We start from the raw sequence: 8246 nt of genomic DNA on the forward strand, positions 1-8246 counted from the left end.
TTTTAGCTTCTATAATTGAAACATTGTATCTTTTGGAGTTGTTGCTTCAGGAGCTCAGAGCCCCGCAGCTGTGGGGATCCTTGACTTTCTCCATTGCTGGGGCAACCAAGCCTCCTATTCTCAGCTGCCTGGCTGCCAGCCGCCATCTTGGTTGACAGTTAATTTGCATATCTTGCTGATTAGCCAATGAAAAAGGTATCGGTTGTACGCCAATTACCATTTTTCTCTTTTATTAGTATAGGATTAGGGTGGCACTCAGGACTCTGGCTTTTCCATGAACACCTTTCCTAGTAATTCTTTTTATGAAGCAAGTGTCACAGTGGGAGAAATTTCCCCATACTTCTCTTGAGTTCTTGTTGCCTAACTAATAATAAAATTGATGTAAGACAGATTAACAGGTGAAAAACCAAATAAATACTTGCACACAGGAGTTCATAAATAATGCTCAGAGAAATTATTGAAGCAGGGAGTCTGTTTTTGCTTTTTAGACAAAGAAATAAATTTGTGAAGATTTAATAGAACAAAGAAACATGGGTTTAGGTGCTCATTAGTGAGGAATCTAAGAGAAGTTTTGGCTTGAGTAGTAAATAAGTTAAAAAAAATTACAAGGTTTGTTTTCTTGCATTACTCAGCCCGGGATTCCCTAACTCTTGTGATACCGCTGTTTCTCTTGTTAGCTTCTAGGTGGAGGGAGGGCTTCTTTCACATGGGAGATTTATCTCCTGCTTTCAGGGGGAACCTAGAAAGAAATAGAGGTCAGAGTGTTCTTGAACTGGCCGTTTCTTAAGTAACTTTAATTCAAAATAATACCATCTTGGGAGATTTTGGGGTGGTCTGCTCTGGGATCCTACACAAGCTGTGCATATATAGAGACATGCATTTCCTAAGTTTATTCCATCTAACACATTCTATGAGATTATAAGTTCAAAAATAACTATAATTTAATTAAATGTATAGTGTCAAATGAATTATAAGCAAATGCCACTGGAATTTAGTAAAGAAGGGACTAATTTTATCTTGAATGATCAGGGAAGGGTGTCAGCCTTAAAATATAGATATAACTTGAATACATAGAAAATAATGAGACTATATAGCAGGTGAATGTACAGAACAAAATAAAGATTAATAAAATAAAATGCAAATTAAGTTTGACAGTACATTATTTATTTAGAGCATATGGATTATTTAACAAACTAGTGAGAGATAAAGCTGTAAAGGTAGATTAGTTTATAAGAAATCTGGTATATATATATATATACACACACACAGCAGGTCCTTGAATCACATTGATTCAATCAACACTTTTTTGTTATAATGTTGATAAGGAAAAAAATCAATTCCTGACCTAGGCCACTGACTGTGTGGATGTGTGGAGGTAGCACTTTTCTGGAAAAAAATCATTTCCTGACCTAGGCCACTGACTGTTTGGAGGTAGCATGGGTTTTCTCTGAGTGCTCTGATTTCCTCCCACATCATAAAGGTATACAGATAAGATGGACTGGCGTGTCTAAATTATTCTAGTTTGGATGAGTGTAGGTGTATGTGTGATATACCCTTCCATCACAAGGATGGGCTCTGGCCACCCCAACCCTAAACTGGAATAGGTGAGTTGAAAAATAATTATCTTACTTAGCTTTAAATGGATTGCACAGTGTGGGGGGAAATTAGGTTTATAGTTCCTATGCAAAAATGCAATAATAAATAATACAAGAATAAGCACTATGTTTCATGTACTCACAACTGAAAATGTACTTTTGCTCAACCCTCTAATATATATATATATATGGCCCGGTGCATGGATTTGTGCACCAGTGGGGTCCCCTTGGCCTGGCCTGTGCCCTCTCGCAATCCGGGACCCTTCAGGGGATGTCGGGCTGGCTGAGGGACCACACCAGTGCACTAGGCCTCTAGCATGCATATAAGATATTTGATTAATCTCTTCCTACCCTCCCCCTTCCCTTCATTCCCTCTGAGATTCATCAGTCTGTTCCATGTTTCCCTGCCTGTGCCTTGAGCTTCTTCGCCCTGGTGGTCAGTGCACGTCATAGCTACTGGTCAAACGGTTGAACAGTGGAACGGTTGGCTGGTCGCTTAGGCTTTTATATACTAAGGTATATAGATATATGCAGTCCATTCAAAGCTTTAAAAAATTTATGTTACTGTTAAAAGTATTAGAGATGTCCCCATTTTTCTGCCCCTGCACCCCTCCACAGGTCTTCACCACACTATTATCTGTGTCCATGGGTTATGCATATATGCATATGTTAGTTGTTTAATCTTTTCCCACCCACCCACCCCAAATTCCCTCTGAGATTCATCAGTCTGTTCCATGTATCTATCTCTGGACTTATTGTGTTCATCAGTTTATTTTTGTTCTTTAGATTCCACATATGAGTGAGATCTCTGACTGGCTTATTTTGCTTAGCATAATACTCTCCAGATCCCTCCATGTTGTCTCAGAGGTTAAAAGATCTTTCTTTTCTACAGCTGCATAGTATTCCATGGTGTAAATCTACCACAGCTTTTTTACCCACTCATCTGCTGATGGGCACTTGGGCTGTTACCAGATTTTAGATAGTAAAATATGCTGCTATGAACATAGGGGTGCATATATTTTCTTTTCTGATAGCTGTTTCTGATTACTTATGATATATTCCTAGAAGTGGGATCACTGGGTCATATGGCAGTTCCATATTTAAGTTTTTAGGAAACTCCATAATGTTCTCCATAGTGAGTGCACTAGTCTGCATTCCTACCAACTAGGGTTCCTTTTTCTCCACACCCTCCCCAGCACTTGCCATTTGTTGATTTCTTGATGGTAGCCATTCTAACAGGGGTGAGGTGATACCTCATTGTGATTTTAATTTGCACCTCTTGGATGATTAGTTACTTTGAATATTTTTAAATATGTCTCTTGGTCATCTGTATGACAACTTTGGAGAGTGCCTATTTAGGTACTTTGTCCATTTAAAAAATTGGATTGTTTTTTCTTCCTTTTGTTAAGTTGTATAACTTCCTTATATATTTTAGATATTAACCACATGTATTATTGGCAAATATGTTCTCCTATACACTGGGTTCATTTTGGTGATGGTTTCTTCTGCTGTTCAGAGGCTTTTTACTTTGATGTAGTCCCTTTTGTTTATTTTCTCCTTAGTTTCCCTTGCCCTAGGAGATGTATCAGCAAACATATTGCTGCATGATATGTCTGAGATTTTGCTGCCTATGGTTTCTTCTAAGATTTGTGTGACTTCATGGCTTACATTTAAGTCTTTTATCCATTTTGAGTTTATTATTGTATGTTTTGTAAGTTAATTATTGGGTATGATGTAAATTCATTTTTTTGCAAGTACCTGTTCAATTTTCCCAATACCATTTATTGAAGAGACTGTCTTTACTCCACTGTATGCTCTTGACTCTTTTTTTCAAATATTAACTGAGCATAATGGCTTAGTTGATTTCTGGGTTCTCTGTTCTGTTCCATTTATCTATATGCTTATTCTTGTGCCAGTACCAGGCTGTTTTGATTATAGTGGCTTTGTAGTATAGCTTGATATCTGGTATTGTGATACCTCCAACTACGTTCTTCTTTCTCAAGATTGCTGTGGCTATTGGGTCTTTGTTGGTTTCATATAAATGTTTGGAGTGTTTGTTCTAGATCTGTAAAATATGCCATTGGTATTTTAATAAGGATCACATTGAATCTATAGATTGCTTTGGGAGCATGGATATTTTAATGATGTAGCATTTTCTCCTTCCTTTCTGACTTGGTCAGTAATATTTATGCCTTAAGTGTGGTGAAAGTCTTTCATAGGTAGTTTTTATCCCTCTGTTTTAACCTTGCTCTGACTAGGAATTCTCCTTCTTGTGTCTGTTTCCTCCTCTGTATCTTGACCTATTGCATATTTTAGGAAGTGCTTGGATATAAAGACTACAACCACTGCAACTGCCAACCCATCCCATAACTCTTGGTTCTCATTTCAGTCCTGAAATGTCTCTGGCAGGCATGAATAGGACCATTTATGACAGGGGTCCTCAAACTTTTTAAACAGGGCGCCAGTTCACTGTCCCTCAGACCATTGGAGGGATGGACTGTAGTTTAAAAAAAATTATGAACAAATTCCTATGCACACTGCACATATCTTATTTTGAAGTAAAAAAGAAAGGGAACAAATACAATATTTGTATTTGCATGTGGCCCACGTGCCGTAGTTTGAAGACCCCTGATTTATGATCTGTCATTAAGTAGCACCAGCCAAGAGTCACCTTGAGCCTGGTGATTCCAATGCATCCACAATGACAGAAAAGGGCATACTGGAAACAAGGCCAGAGGAGTCAGTGGTCTATTGCAGGGGAACAGAATTTGTCACCCCAAAATATGTCTCTTTCTGAATATTGATTATTTTTGGCTGGTTAACTTTAAAAAATAGCAGGTGGGTGAGAAGCTCTTAAAACTCAGTAGAAGTTACCCTTTATAAAATACACTTAAATTTATAAGGGACATCTCCACTTGGTATTTCCCTCTATACTAGGAAGAGGGGGATGACTTTATCTCCAGAAATTCTTATTAATGCATAAGGCAATTTAAATCTGCATAAGAACCTTATCCATGTTTGCTGTGCTTTTCCTGGCAATCTCCATTAACTGACAACCCCCAATATTTTTTATCTTCAGCTGAAGATGTTATTTCAGGTGGTGGTGGTGGCTACAGTTATTTGAGAGAGTTACTCAGTTTTCCTAGTCTCTCCCGTGTTTATATGAGGTATATGTATTATTAAACTTCTGATTATTATTTTTTCCTGTTAATTTGTCTTTGATTATAGAAATGTTTCAGCCTAGAGCCCAGAAGTGTAGAAGGAAAAAATGATTTTGCTTTTTTACATTATTCATTCTGGAATACCTTTTTTGTTGTTGTTGATCCTCACCAGAGGATATTTTTTTTCATTGCTTCTCAGAGAAAGTGGGAGGGAGGGAGAGGAAGAGAGACAGAGACACATTAATTGGTTGCCTCCCACTCCTGCACCAACCACAGTCTGGGGAGTTTACCCCACAACTCAGGTATGTGCCCTTGATCTGGAAGCAAGCACAAGACACTTCACTGCACGGGCCAAATGCTAACCATTAAGAAACACCAGTTAGGACTGGAATACTCCATTAAGGGTGATATTTATTGCTTTGCCTATTGCAGGTTTTAGGATTTTGTAAAATGTGTATAATTCACTAACAGATTTTGCTACTGAGTTTATGAGATAAATTTGAAGTCCAATTTTTCTTTTTTTTTTAAAGGGGAGAATGATGATTTTTATTTTTATTTTTTAAAAAATATATTTTATTGAGGAGAAACTAAGATGGCTGCATAGATAAACACCGGGAAATTGTCGCCTCACACAACAATTGAAGAATGCCGCAAGGGTCAGAGCAAACATCGTCCAGAACAACAGGAAGGCTGGCTGAGTGTAATTTCTACAACTAGAAGAAAAGAGGGGCACGCTGAGAGCCAGAGGAGCTGCAGAGGTGAAGTGCAGAGGTAAGGCGGTGGCTCGCGCGCGCAGAAAGGGGGTGGCACCTGAGGACGCGGCTGTCTTTTTGAATCACAAGCTCCCAACTGCTCTGAACTCCGGTTCCAGCGGGTCTCTGGGGACCCAGGGCTCATACGGGGAGAGGCTGGTCTGTCAGGCGGCAGCGGGCGAACTTGAGGGCGGCTTTCCCTCAGAGGTGCTTGCAGCCATTACCCGGACACTGAGATGCGCGGCTCCGGGCGCGGAGAATCACCATAGCTGCTTTCACCGACCTTTGACTCCCTGAGACCCCGCCCCACCCAGGCTGCGGCAGAGGCTTTTGCATGTGAATGTACCTAACTACAGCCCAGCCAGGCAGACCCGGAACTTCCAAGAGAAGGCCCAAGGCCCCGCAGCGGCTTGCATTGCTTCACAGCTGAGCCTCTTCGTGGCTCCTGCTGTGTGGCCTCAGGCAGAGGCTGAATTAGCACCTCCTTAGATCCAGGAGCCGCTGTACCCAGTGGTCAGAGGGGGACCATTCTCCCACTTCAGACACAGCTGATTCCCACAGCCAATTGGCCTGGAGGTCAATTCCTCCCAGTGATCCTACAACAACCAAGGCACCAAGAGTGCACCAAGAGTGTCTACCCCAGGTAACTGGGGAGGCTGAGCCACTGGGCCCTACAGGACACCTGGCACGCAGGGCCACTCTATCAACACAGGGAAGCAGCCAAAATGCGGGGACAAAGAAAAAGGTCACAAATGGCAGAAACGGAGGAAAGCAAACGACTGGATATAGAGTTCAAGGCCACGTTTATAAGGTTTTTCAAGAATTTTATGGAAACCGCCGATAAATTTAATGAATCCCTCAAGGAGTATAGTGAGACCATGGAGGACATGAAAAAGGACCAACTAGAAATTAAGCATACACTGACTGAAATAAAGAATAATTTACAGAGATCCAACAGCAGACAAGAGGATCCCAAGAATCAAGTCAAAGATTTGAAATACAAAGAAACAAAAAATACCCAACCGAAAAAGAAAAAAGAAAAGAGATTCAAAAAATATGAAGATAGTGTAAGGAACCTCTGGGACAACTTCAAGCGTACCAACATCAGAATTATAGGGGTACCAGAAGAAGAGAGGGCAAGATATTGAAAACCTTTTTGAAGAAATAATGACAGAAAACTTCCCCTACCTGGTGAAAGAAATGGACTTACAAGTCCAGGAAGCGCAGAGAACCCCAAACAAAAGGAATCCAAAGAGGACCACACCAAGACACATCATAATTAAAATGCCAAGAGCAAAAGATAAAGAGAGAATCTTAAAAGCAGCAAGGGAAAGACAGTCAGTTACCTACAAGGGAGTACCCATTCGACTGTCAGCTGATTTCTCAACAGAAACCATGCAGGCCAGAAGAGAGTGGCAAGAAATATTCAAAGAGATGAATAGCAAGAACCTGCAACCAAGATTACTTTATCCAGCAAAGCTATCATTCAGAATGGAAGGTCAGATAAAGAGCTTCACGGATAAGAAAAAGCTAAAGGAGTTCATCACCACCAAACCAGCATTATATGAAATGCTGAAAGGTATTCTTTAAGAAGAGGAAGAAGAAAAAGGAACTCTTACCATTTGCCACAGCATGGATGGAACTGGAGAGCGGATAAATACCACAGGATCTCACTCATTTGTGGAATATAATGAACAACATAAACTGATGAACAAGGACTGATCCAGAGACGGAGAGGCATTGATTGGACTGTCGGGCCTTGGAGGGAAGGTAGGGGAGGGTGGGGGCAAGGGGGAAAGATCAACCAAAGGACTTATATGCAAGCATATAGGCCTAACCAATGGACATGGACAACGGGGGGGGGGGGGTGAGGGGATGAGCGGGGGGGGGGGGGTAGAGGGTACACATATGTAATATCTTAATCAATAAAAAATATTAAAAAAATATATTTTATTGATTTTCCACAGAGAGGAAGGGAGAGGGATAGAGAGTTAGAAAGATCAATGAGAGAGAAACATCGATCAGCTGCCTCCTGCACACTCCCTACTGGGGATGTGCCCGCAACCAAGGTACATGCCCTTTACCGGAATCGAACCTGGGACCCTTTGGTCCGCAGGCTGACGCTCTATCCACTGAGCCAAACCAGTTAGGACAAGTCCAATTTTTCTTGGTATTTGTATTAATTTCCTAGAGCTGACATAAATTATCACAAATGTAGAGGCTTGAAACAACAGCAATTTTGTATTTCATAATTGAAGATCAAAAGTCTGAAATCAAATTGTTGGTATGGTTGGGTTGTTGCTTTCTGGAAGCCCCGAGAAACCATCCCATGACCTTTTCTTAGTTCCTGGTGGTTGTCTGAAATCATTTGGTGTCCCATAGTTTGTGGAAGCAAAGGTTTGTGTAACTCACTCTGTTGCTGGTAAAAGTGGGTTCTTGTAGTGTCATGAGGAAAAGCATTTTCTAGGACCCAAAAGGGAGGATGATGATGTCTAGTGGTAATATTTATTTGTGATGCAAAATCAAAAGGATGTCCCTCTGATGTCTCATCTCCACCTTTCCCACAATGGAAAATCAGGGCCAGAAATAGGCAAATGTTCAGACATCCTGTTCAATATTAAAGCTTAGTTCAGTCCAGCATTTAGTGAGCTTAACTTATGTTCTCAGCTGCAATCTGTCGCTTTGCTAGTGGACCCAGGCTCCCACCTGGAGCCTGCATTTGGAGTCCACAAGGCCAT

This window comes from Myotis daubentonii, chromosome X (assembly GCF_963259705.1).
Source record: "Myotis daubentonii chromosome X, mMyoDau2.1, whole genome shotgun sequence".
Taxonomy (NCBI): Eukaryota; Metazoa; Chordata; class Mammalia; order Chiroptera; family Vespertilionidae; genus Myotis; species Myotis daubentonii.